The sequence below is a fragment of the Schistocerca nitens genome, chromosome 7 (genome assembly GCF_023898315.1).
Source record: "Schistocerca nitens isolate TAMUIC-IGC-003100 chromosome 7, iqSchNite1.1, whole genome shotgun sequence".
In the NCBI taxonomy this organism is placed as follows: Eukaryota; Metazoa; Arthropoda; class Insecta; order Orthoptera; family Acrididae; genus Schistocerca; species Schistocerca nitens.
The window spans coordinates 310941325-310953824 of NC_064620.1; the positions used below are offsets into that span (position 1 = coordinate 310941325).

Sequence of the window (12500 nt, forward strand, 5' to 3'; positions counted from 1 at the left end):
GTTATCGGAATTAACCAGACAAATCGCTCCACCAACTAAGAACGGCCATGCACCACCACCCACCGAATCAAGAAAGAGCTATCAATCTGTCAATCCTTCCGGTGTCCGGGCCTGGTGAGGTTTCCCGTGTTGAGTCAAATTAAGCCGCAGGCTCCACTCCTGGTGGTGCCCTTCCGTCAATTCCTTTAAGTTTCAGCTTTGCAACCATACTTCCCCCGGAACCCAAAAGCTTTGGTTTCCCGGAGGCTGCCCGCCGAGTCATCGGAGGAACTGCGGCGGATCGCTGGCTGGCATCGTTTATGGTTAGAACTAGGGCGGTATCTGATCGCCTTCGAACCTCTAACTTTCGTTCTTGATTAATGAAAACATACTTGGCAAATGCTTTCGCTTCTGTTCGTCTTGCGACGATCCAAGAATTTCACCTCTAACGTCGCAATACGAATGCCCCCGCCTGTCCCTATTAATCATTACCTCGGGTTCCGAAAACCAACAAAATAGAACCGAGGTCCTATTCCATTATTCCATGCACACAGTATTCAGGCGGGCTTGCCTGCTTTAAGCACTCTAATTTGTTCAAAGTAAACGTGCCGGCCCACCGAGACACTCAATAAAGAGCACCCTGGTAGGATTTCAACGGGGTCCGCCTCGGGACGCACGAGCACGCACGAGGCGGTCGCACGCCTTCGGCTCGCCCCACCAGCAGGACGTCCCACGATACATGCCAGTTAAACACCGACGGGCGGTGAACCAACAGCGTGGGACACAAATCCAACTACGAGCTTTTTAACCGCAACAACTTTAATATACGCTATTGGAGCTGGAATTACCGCGGCTGCTGGCACCAGACTTGCCCTCCAATAGATACTCGTTAAAGGATTTAAAGTGTACTCATTCCGATTACGGGGCCTCGGATGAGTCCCGTATCGTTATTTTTCGTCACTACCTCCCCGTGCCGGGAGTGGGTAATTTGCGCGCCTGCTGCCTTCCTTGGATGTGGTAGCCGTTTCTCAGGCTCCCTCTCCGGAATCGAACCCTGGTTCCCCGTTACCCGTTACAACCATGGTAGGCGCAGAACCTACCATCGACAGTTGATAAGGCAGACATTTGAAAGATGCGTCGCCGGTACGAGGACCGTGCGATCAGCCCAAAGTTATTCAGAGTCACCAAGGCAAACGGACCGGACGAGCCGACCGATTGGTTTTGATCTAATAAAAGCGTCCCTTCCATCTCTGGTCGGGACTCTGTTTGCATGTATTAGCTCTAGAATTACCACAGTTATCCAAGTAACGTGGGTACGATCTAAGGAACCATAACTGATTTAATGAGCCATTCGCGGTTTCACCTTAATGCGGCTTGTACTGAGACATGCATGGCTTAATCTTTGAGACAAGCATATGACTACTGGCAGGATCAACCAGGGAGCTGCGTCAACTAGAGCTGAGCAGCCGGCCGCCCGGGAGTGTGTCCCGGAGGCCCGCGCGAACACGCAAGCGTCCGCTCAATTATTCCGCAAACAGGAGGAGGCTGGGCTCCCCTGCACGATACACCTCGAAACCCTCTCAGGTCCCGGCGGCGCGCAGCGCCGTCCTAAGTACTTGGTCGGGTTCGAGAGAGGCGCAATCGCCCGGAGATAGGCGAGTAGACGCTTTCAGTGCGACCACCCGTGCTCCCAACTGAGCTTGCCGCTGCCGACAGAGGCCCGGGAGCGTGCTGTCGTGGTGTTGCCGGCGGGAGACAACACGCGGCCACAAACAGTGGCCGGGCAGCTCCAACGCCAGCGCCACAGAGGGGCAGAGCCCCACTTGGGTGCCAAAGCGAACTCTCCCAGCACAGCGCACGCGCCAACACATCCGCACAGCTGCGATACAAACCACCTGCGAGAACCGCGGGGGCGACCGAGCAGCAGACGGCGTCGCGGCGCCGAGTGCCGGGCGGCGGCGCATCCTCAACGCACACAGTCCTCAATCGGACCAGCACACTGCAGATGTCCACCGCGCTTCGCACCGGGCCCGCGAGGACCCACTTTGGCCGCACGGCGCCGCGCGTTGGGTGCGCCGGCGCGCAGCTGCGCCGCCTGCCGCGTCCGTCGGCCGGCGCGCCTGCCACTGGGCGCCCCCACCAGCCGGCTGTAGCGCGTGCGCCCACGCAGCGCGCGGCCAGCACGCCGGGCGCTCCCCCCTCACCGGCCGGGGACGGTCCCACCCAGCCACCGCCGCGTATCGCTTCATACCCACATGCCCACTCACGTTCGTGGGTATGACGGGTGTCGCTGAAGCAACCAGTTAATACCTGTACCGATTGTCGCAATCAATGATTCACCTCCAGCGTATACAACCGCGCAACAACGGATTTCCAGTTCATTTGCGTAACTTGGGCAGCAAACGTAGACGTCCATCTACATTTGCAAATTCAGTGGGTCTTGCATGCCTGGATGATATGCGTCACGACACGCCACATCAGCCCACATACATGCTGCGACGTATGCACGAGAGAACACGTGGAAGGTGGCCCGCGTACGTATGCGAATGCCATTGCACAGCTGCGAAGCTCATTGAACACGCAAACTCCCGCCTGACGAACTAGAGGCGACAGGGGAGCGATATAAGTCTTACAGCAGTACACATTACAGTGGATAGCGGGACCATGTGGAACGTACGCACCACTCGCTAGATGTTGTGAGGGTACGCACCGTAACATGAATCAATACGCAGGACACCAGAGAGTGCGAGCACTGACCTATGTTGAGAGGGTTGCGATTAGGCAACGCTACATGAATGTTTCAATTCATATAACAATTACAGGTTAGGTTAGGGCGCAACGTGCGTTAGGTTAGGGCGCAACGTGCGTTAGGTTAGGGCGCAACGTAGGTTAGGTTAGGGCGCAACGTAGGTTAGGTTAGGGCCCAACGTAGGTTAGGTTAGGGCCCAACGTAGGTTAGGTTAGGGCCCAACGTAGGTTAGGTTAGGGCCCAACGTAGGTTAGGTTAGGGCCCAACGTAGGTTAGGTTAGGGCCCAACGTAGGTTAGGTTAGGGCCCAACGTAGGTTAGGTTAGGGCCCAACGTAGGTTAGGTTAGGGCCCAACGTAGGTTAGGTTAGGGCCCAACGTAGGTTAGGTTAGGGCCCAACGTAGGTTAGGTTAGGGCCCAACGTAGGTTAGGTTAGGGCCCAACGTAGGTTAGGTTAGGGCCCAACGTAGGTTAGGTTAGGGCCCAACGTAGGTTAGGTTAGGGCCCAACGTAGGTTAGGTTAGGGCCCAACGTAGGTTAGGTTAGGGCCCAACGTAGGTTAGGTTAGGGCCCAACGTAGGTTAGGTTAGGGCCCAACGTAGGTTAGGTTAGGGCCCAACGTAGGTTAGGTTAGGGCCCAACGTAGGTTAGGTTAGGGCCCAACGTAGGTTAGGTTAGGGCCCAACGTAGGTTAGGTTAGGGCCCAACGTAGGTTAGGTTAGGGCCCAACGTAGGTTAGGTTAGGGCCCAACGTAGGTTAGGTTAGGGCCCAACGTAGGTTAGGTTAGGGCCCAACGTAGGTTAGGTTAGGGCCCAACGTAGGTTAGGTTAGGGCCCAACGTAGGTTAGGTTAGGGCCCAACGTAGGTTAGGTTAGGGCCCAACGTAGGTTAGGTTAGGGCCCAACGTAGGTTAGGTTAGGGCCCAACGTAGGTTAGGTTAGGGCGCAACGTAGGTTAGGTTAGGGCGCAACGTAGGTTAGGTTAGGGCGCAACGTAGGTTAGGTTAGGGCGCAACGTAGGTTAGGTTAGGGCGCAACGTAGGTTAGGTTAGGGCGCAACGTAGGTTAGGTTAGGGCGCAACATAGGTTAGGTTAAGGCGCAACATAGGTTAGGTTAAGGCGCAACATAGGTTAGGTTAAGGCGCAACATAGGTTAGGTTAAGGCGCAACATAGGTTAGGTTAAGGCGCAACATAGGTTAGGTTAAGGCGCAACATAGGTTAGGTTAAGGCGCAACATAGGTTAGGTTAAGGCGCAACATAGGTTAGGTTAAGGCGCAACATAGGTTAGGTTAAGGCGCAACATAGGTTAGGTTAAGGCGCAACATAGGTTAGGTTAAGGCGCAACATAGGTTAGGTTAAGGCGCAACATAGGTTAGGTTAAGGCGCAACATGGGTTAGGTTAAGGGATGGTGTATGAGGGGGGGAGGGGACGAGGTTCGTTCATAGTGATGATGGTAAGTGGACGCCTGAGGCACCCTGAGATGTGTCACGTCAGGATGCACCTTTGGCTCAGGGGAGGTGGTGCGCCGGTTCCGTGGGTGTGGCAAGGGAGTGGCAGACCTGTGTCTTTCATTCCTGCCATTGCTTATATGCTGTGAGACACGCCAGTGTGGTGGTGTTGGCTGCACCCCTGTGTAGCACATGTGTGGGTGTTTGTGGCTTATCTGCGTAATGATGGTTGTTGGAAGAGTGAGATATTCTGTTTTTGGGGTGGACCTCCTGGTTTTGTTATCATAGTGTGAATGGTGTAATGTGGCGGAGAGGATGCACTGGATGTTGTTCCATGGTGGTGCTTAGATATTGTGTCTGTGTCTGTTACAGCCAGAGAGTAGTGTGTGATAGGGTGTCTCGGTGACGTGTAGTTCACATTGTGTGCACAGACTGTCAGCATGTATAGGGACAGTTGTATGTCGTATGTCATCTATATTCCGATGGCTCTGCATCTATTAGTTATCAGCGCCATGTATCAGTTTAATCTGGTTGCAGTCTCGTGGTGTTCTATCTCTGTACAGTAGTAGAGGTGCGACTGCACTACGTAGCTACCCCTTGCGGCAGCTTTCCCCGGTGTATGGCATATGATTATCAGCAATGAGTCGATTAGTGACAACTGGTCGTGTGACAACGTCACATGTCTGCGGGTGGGATACGCTACAACCTGCTTGTGGGTCAGGGCTCAGTAATGCTCTCCTCACACTGAGCGCTCGGACCGTCATTACCCGTCTGCGTGATATATTGCGGAGCGCTTTTAGCCATTGCCAGAGTCTTTGCGACTGCGAGTGCAACGCCCATGGGGACCGACATGGTTGGGGCGCTTCCTAGCTGATCGCTCAGCATCGGAATCCGTACTGTGAGCACGCAATCGCGCACAGACTTAGAGCATGTGTAGGGACAGTACTGTACATGGCTGCTCTGGTTTGGGTTTCCCCTGGCCAGAGGTGGATTATCATCAGGGATCCCCGAGCTTCCGCTCATACTCCCTTCAAATCCAACCCATGCATCCACTACCCAACTTCGCCACAGCGAAGGAAACCAGCTCGGAAAAACTACCCCCTTGGTGGGGGAATGGACCTTCCATCTGAAGAGCGCCTTTAGCCACCCTTTTGGGTGCCCACGGGGAACCACGTGGAGGCGGCGCCGCCACTGCTGATGGCGACCCTTTTCATCAGCAGTATAGCATCCACATACAGCATTATCGTAATTACGGAGGTGCTCAGGGGAACAACCTGTAGCCCCCAGGCTGGCGAGGCCCACATGCTGTCGATCACCAGTTTCCCAGGATCTCGGCCAGTTCCTGTCCATGTACTGGTATTTCTGCCCTCCGACATTCCCTTCTCGCCACTGGTGTCCCAGGAGCCATGTAGAGGCATCATCGGTGGTTCTGAGAGTCAGCTCGTCACCCCTCCACACTCAGCCATGGTTCCTCCAAGTGCGCGAGATATCAGGGCTGTTTCGGAATCATGGGCCAAGGAAAATGTTGTTTCCAGTTGGTACTGGTTCTTGTACTGGGTCGCAATCGTTTCCTACTATTTACTGTATATTTCTTTAGATTGCTTCATTGATGATTCTCGCTACTTCCCTGATCTCAAAAGCTTCCTCAGCAAATGCCTTTATTGCTGAGAATGTATCTACTGTTTGGAGCAGAGTTTCCTTTCTGTGGTAGGATGTGTGTCCTACTGTTTGTATAAGCTGACTTCTGGGCTCAGCGTACTGCTTACAGGTGTAGAGGATGTGATTGGAATCCTCTTCCTCACCACATGTACATCTGGCGTCATCTTCAATGCCCAGGTCGCAAATTTTCTTTTTCAGACCGTGGTCAGTCAGCAGGCACGTTAGGGAGTACGGTGGAATCGTCGCCCTCCGCCAACTTGCCTGCCACATTCCCACATCTGGTATCCAGCCGTAGGTTTCCCTACCCTTCTCTGTCTGGTTCCATCTACTCTGCCACTCCTCCTGCAACATGATGTCTATTTGTCTGCTGGTATCACGTCTAGAGCTTTGCCCAGCAGTGGGTCTTGGAGCCTGGAACCCTGCGACCGAGCCAGCAACACCATGTCGAGTATAGTACAGCAAGGCTGCTTTCACTATCTCCAGGTCGAGCGGCATGCATCCTGTTAGTACTTGCAAGGCCTCCGTCGATACAGTCCTACAAGCTCTGGTCATCTGTAACAGAAATGGCCTCTGAATTGACTCAATTATACGTTGGACATATCGGTGCTTCGTCCGGTCTGCCCATGCAGCTGCACCATATCTGCAAACAGAGAGGCACAATCCTTGATAGATTACCCTTAAAGACTTTTTCTGCAGACCCCACTCCGTTCTAGTTACCCTCAAGAGGGAACCTGAGACAGCACTTAATCTATTCTGGATGTTCCTCATGTGAGGTGTGAACCAGAGTCTTTCATCCAGAGTTACACCGAGATATGTAAACTCTGCAACGAACTTAATATTTCCTCCCTCAAAAGGAATTGTTGGTGGTCTGTGACTGTCAAATCTGCCCTTGATGGTCATGGCAACCGTCTTTTGTTTGGATATCCCTAGCTTGTTTTCGGTGGTCCATCGGCTTACCTCACCCAGCGCGATTTTTGCTCTGTCCTCTATCTGTTTCCTGCTCTGACCCTTAATGATGATTGCGAGGTCATCCGCATATGCCACTTTTGTCCATTGCTCGTCTTCTTTTTCAATCACAATCTCATCAAAGACGAGATTCCACAGGAAAGGACCGCAAATAGAGCCTTGTGGACAGCCCTTTGTGATCAATTTTTCTACACTGCCAGCCCTATTTTGGACCATAACCTTCCGGTTTTTAAAGTAATCTGCCATTAAGTCATACAGATTACGCGGGCATTGGATTGCTCTCAGACGCCTCATAACACTAGGCCACCATAAGTTATCGAAGGCCCCTGCTATATCTACAAATATTACTACCACATACTTCTCCTCACAATCCACACTACCCAACACTTGCCTAATAGCCATTTCTGTCGATGCGCCTTTTCGAAACCCAAACTGGTTGTGGGCCTTGATATTTGAATCGTCATAGCGTTTTTCTAGACGACTGACTACTAACCTTTCCAGAATTTTCCCTAAGATAGACAGAAGGCATATTGGACGGTACGATTTAGGCTCATCCCTAGGTTTGTCTAGTGATTTCAGCAATATGCAGACATTTCCCTCCTTCCACGTATCTGGGACTCTTTTTTCCTGTAGACATTTATTGTATAAATCTGAGAGAAGATGGGGACTGGTGCGCCAAACTCTTTTTATAATAGCATCATCAATACCATCAGGACCTGTAGCCTTCCCTGGTTTGCAAGCCTTTATTGCTGCCCCTATTTCTTCTAGTGTGAATTCTGGGTCTAGGTTCACATTGTCATAGCTGTTGTTGTCTGTTTTCACAGCTTGTTGGCCGTCTGTGTCCTGTTCTGGGTTGTCATCAGGAAGCAGGCTCTGTAGTAATGACCGCACAGTCTCCTCCCAAGTCATTGTAGGAGTCTGGTTCTTTGTTTTTATGTTACTTAGCACGTTTTCTGTTCCATGTTTTGGCCGAATTATCTTTCTCACTATGGCCCAAGGATCATTCTGATCGCAGTCACTGACCCATTTCTTCCAGGTCTCCTCTTTGGCCTTAGCAATTTCCTTATTGTAGTTATTTTTAACTCTATTGTATGTTTGTTTTGCTACTTCTATGTCTGGTTCATTATTATTTTTACGTGCTCGTTGCAGACTTCGTCGTGCTGAAATGGTGTCACGTCGCAGGTTAGCAAGTGTTGCATTCCACCATGGTACTGGATTTTGTACCTGTGTCCTCTTTCTCATTGATCGGCTACAGCTCTCGTGGATTGCTGCCTGTAGCCTTGTGGTCATTTCATTAACTCCTACATTTTGGCTTTGAGGCCAGTGGGCTGTGGACCTGATGAGATGCCGGTCAAAGGTGGGCCACTTTGCGAAGCTTGTGTTGTAGGTGACAAGTTCCACAGTAGCTCTCGCTCTTTGAGGTGCAACGAATTCGTATGTTATTGCCCTGTGGTCACTTGACGTCCATTCTTCATGAACCATCCACTTGCACACCGCTTTGGCAGCTGGAGGTGTGCAGAGTGTGATGTCAATATTGCTCTCCCCATTTGGGCCAGAGAATGTAGTTAGCTCTGACCTCTCGTTCATTATTATCAGCCCGTGTTGTGAAATGAAGTCTTCAAGCGTTCTACCTGCTGCATCCATCGTTGAGCTGTGCCAGATTGGTGAGTTCGCATTTGTGTCCATCCCTATAATAACTGGTTTTCCTGGGAGTTTGTCGAGGATAATCTCCAGTTGGTGGAGAAAAAGGTCTATGGGTGATCCATATTGGCAATATATGCTGGCAATGTAGATGTCACCAAAGGCTCCATTTATGTTGGCAGCAGCTATGTGCATGTTGCAGAAGCTTGTCAACTGCAAAGCAGTTACTGTTTGTGACTTAACTGCTATTGCTGCCTTGGGTGCTTCGCCTTTGGGGCTGTAGATCAGCTGGAAGTTTGATGGGTACCCAAATACTTTGTTATTTACGCAGTAGGGTTCCTGGATCAATAGCACATCTATATTTTCTTCGCTGATTCGCTGTGCCAATTGATCTGGGACGATTCTTGCTCTTTGCCCATTTATTTGAAGGATCCTTATTGCATTTTTTCGTGTATCTGTCCGTGGTCTTCTTCCAGGTTGTACTGCTACATTGTTATTACATGCCATAGTCAATTGTGCTATGTATTATGGCCTTGATTCTATTGTATTCAGGGCAAGATTTCTCTGTCACTGTGTGGGTATGTGCCTTCTTAGCCCGCTTACAGTTTGCACATTGGGCTGGTTGGTCCTTCTTTGAGCACTCCTTAAAAGTATGTCCAGGTGCTGCACAGTGGCCACAAATTGTTTCTGCATTCTTGCACTTTGCTGCTGTGTGGCCATGACCTTGGCACTTGTAGCACCTGCTTATATTGCTGTAGTTTTGTACCCTGTGCGAATTGCAGTTTATGTAGACCCTACCATATTGTACTATTTTGCTCCAGAGTTTTGGTGAGACTTCCAGTACAATGTTTGCTTCCTCCCGGTTTCTTGGGCCAGTCTTGAACAGCACTCTTACGCCATCCATAACGTCTTCCTGTGTCACATTCATCCTGGAGAGATTTCTCTCAAACAGTTCCATTTTGAGTTCATCTTCACTTGTATTTCTGTTTACATCAAAGATTATAATCTTTGGGGATCTTTTTTTTTGATCAGAGACAGTGATGCCTGATTGTGAGATGTCTTCGCACTTCCTTATTTTCTCGACATCCTGATCATTAGGGACTTCAAGAACAATACCTTTGTCCTTTATTGACCTGCATTTGGAAATACGCACGTCTTTCAGTGATGTTGCAACAAGGTTCTTTACTGTTTCTTCAAGTTCCTTCTCAGTTTTCTTGACTCCTTCTGCCGGCTTTATCATTAGGACTTTAGGCTGTTGCGGTTTCATCAGCTGCTGTTTGGGTGCTGAAGGTTTTGCAGCCGCCTTGTTGGCATAGCTTTCAACCAGTGGCGGTGTTCCTGTTTGGAGGGCCGTCACACATCGCAGCTCTGTTTTAAGTGCAAGAACCTCCATCTCATACTTCTTCAGTATCTGTTCATACACTGAAAGTTTTCCTAGGATAAACTTCTTCTGGGCATTGTTTATTTTATTTACTTCATTAAACAAGAAGGCTTCCATCTCCTCTCTTATGTTTTCCATTGTCTGAAGGTCAGTACATGACGCTGAGTTGTCCTTGTCACCAGGAACAACCGAGTTTCGTCCAAGCTGACTTGCAGCCCCTACAGTGTCCTTCGTGGGCCCCATTTTGGGGCGATCACTATGGAGAGCTCAGTTTTCCGTGGGCAAGTCTACCACTATCCCTGGATAACGAGCCTAGCAGGGCCTACACACGCGATCGCCAGTCACGACTTAACCCTGCAGCGCATTTCCCTAACCTAACACACTAATAATGAGCACACTAATAATACACTAATAAGGAACCTATGGACATGATGTTAAAGAAAAACAATAGCCTACAAGAATAATATTAAAACGGGCTGTGGACTTGGAGAACTGCTTGTAGCTCTCCTTTTCCTTACTTAAGTTTGCACTTCCTCGCAGCTATGTGACACACATGTCTTTACTTATGCGAAGGTAATTCTTAACCTAACAAACAAGTAAGAGCGTAAGGGCACACTTTGAAAGAGAAACGTATACCCTAGCAGGATAATATATGCACCCTGCTGCAAATTTTCCTAACCTAACACACTAATAATGATCACACTAATAATACACTAATAATGAACATATGGACACGATGTTAAAAGGAAGACAATGGCCTACAGGAATAATATTAAAAATGACTTGTGAACTTGGAGAAATGCTTGTAGCTCTCCTTCTCACCCAAGTTAGCACTTTTTCGCAAGCTACGTGACACACATGTCTTTACTTATTCGAAGATAATTCCTAACCTAACAGACAAGTAAGAGAGTAAGGGCACACTTTGAGGGAGAAACATATAACCTATTTGTTTTCTGTCCTTGAAAGGATGCGCGCGTCCGCCTGTCACGCAACACACACAACTACCTTTTGGGAATAAATTTTCTAACCTAGCACATAAATAATAAATTTATTGACATCATATCAAGTAGCATACGAGTATAAAGCACTACAGAGTTTTAAAAGCTTGGGTGATCGCTTGGAGCTCTCCACTTTCTCACGTACATTTTGCGCTCTCTCGCAGGCTGTGTGGCACCCACGACTTTACTTCCGCAAGTGTAGTTCCTAACCTAACAAATAACTAGCTATACTAAAGACATATTATGAGACAGAGTGATACAACCTACAAGATTACAGTGGACACATCCAAAACAGAAGCAACAATATATACTGCAAGAGCAGTATCTAATCTACTAGCCTAGCCTAGCCTTTCTCGTTGGGAATCGAAAAGGTAGCAGTCGGACAGGAAAACAGCGCGCTTAGAATTTACCTAAGCCTTAGCATTTCAATGGTACGTGACGATTTTCTGAGACGCGCAAGAACTGCGGATTGTGACGGAAAAATGAAGTTATATCTTAATCCGTGAAAGGAAAGTATGTGGTTAAGTACTCCATTTGGGAAGGGATTAAGCTAGCTATACGGCTCTGATGCTCAGTTCTCTGCACGAGAAGGCGCTAGCCGTTATTCACACTGCTGGCCAGACGCGGAGCGGCGAGCGCGCCTGATCGGCGACGCGTGTGCGCGGCCGTAGGGAAAACAGATATAACAGCTAAATTATGAATGAAACACCCTAATTTTTCTACATCGTCTGACAGAGCATGAGGACGTCTACAAACTGGCGGTCTTAGATTTTCTCCAACAGCCGGTTTTTAGGATATTATAGGCAACTTCCGGTCGCCACGTGGTTACCACGCATTCTACGCTACGATTGCGTGTAACTTTTAAACTAACAATGGGAGACACACTTTTTTAGGCACTATTCGATAGAGGAAGACCTCACGAATACAGCTGTGTGCTTGGAACCTAGATAAAGACTGGCAGTGGACGGATGGCAACGGATTTCTCAACACACGCGGAGCCCGCGAAGACGCGTGGCGGACAAAGGGCAGCACACAACCACCAACAAAGCGGTTTCTAGGCACAGTGGACCACTTTACCGTGTATTATAAATCGAAATACGGTTACTGCGCCCCTTCAGTACCACTCAGGTGGGAAGAATTCACGAGATTGACGTACATAATGGGATTAGAAAAACATCGACTTTTTGAAAAAACTGATAAAAATACCTGTTTAACGAGGCAGGTGATGCATCAGCGACGTCGCTCGATGTGGTCTGCGTCGGCGAAGCACTTCACAAACACCGCAAACTCCATAAGTACCACGAAAAACACGTAAATATAAGAATTTGGCAAATGTCACGATAATTCACAAACGGTTAAAGCGTCACCGAATATTTTCCTACTCGTGTTGTAGTGGCACAACACGAAGCTCTGTGCCAAATCTCAGGTCGATCGCACACGTTTTACCCACCCAAAACGACGAAAGAACGGGAGCGAACGCGACGCACGACCGCACGCGACGAAGACGCGATGTGTAGGGACAGCGGGAATTTCGCATCTTGGATAAAACGCTTCATGAAACGGATGATATAGGGGTGGATTGCAACTTACGACTGCGAGAAAAGTCCGCCGTTCATCCGCTGGAGTTGCAATTTGGGCAGGTGACGTGAGGCACGTACGGGGGCGGGTGGCGTGATTG

At 49.4% G+C, this 12500-nt stretch overlaps 1 non-coding gene across 1 annotated transcript in view; it reads right to left on the bottom strand.

The window, feature by feature from the left end:
* The window catches only part of LOC126197239 (small subunit ribosomal RNA), a 1909-nt gene extending 488 nt beyond the window's left edge, over nt 1-1421 (bottom strand). The window contains exon 1 of the ribosomal RNA XR_007539620.1: nt 1-1421. This exon is cut by the window's left edge and continues 488 nt beyond it. This is a non-coding gene — a ribosomal RNA (small subunit ribosomal RNA).
* Between the last annotated feature and the right edge of the window lie 11079 nt (nt 1422-12500).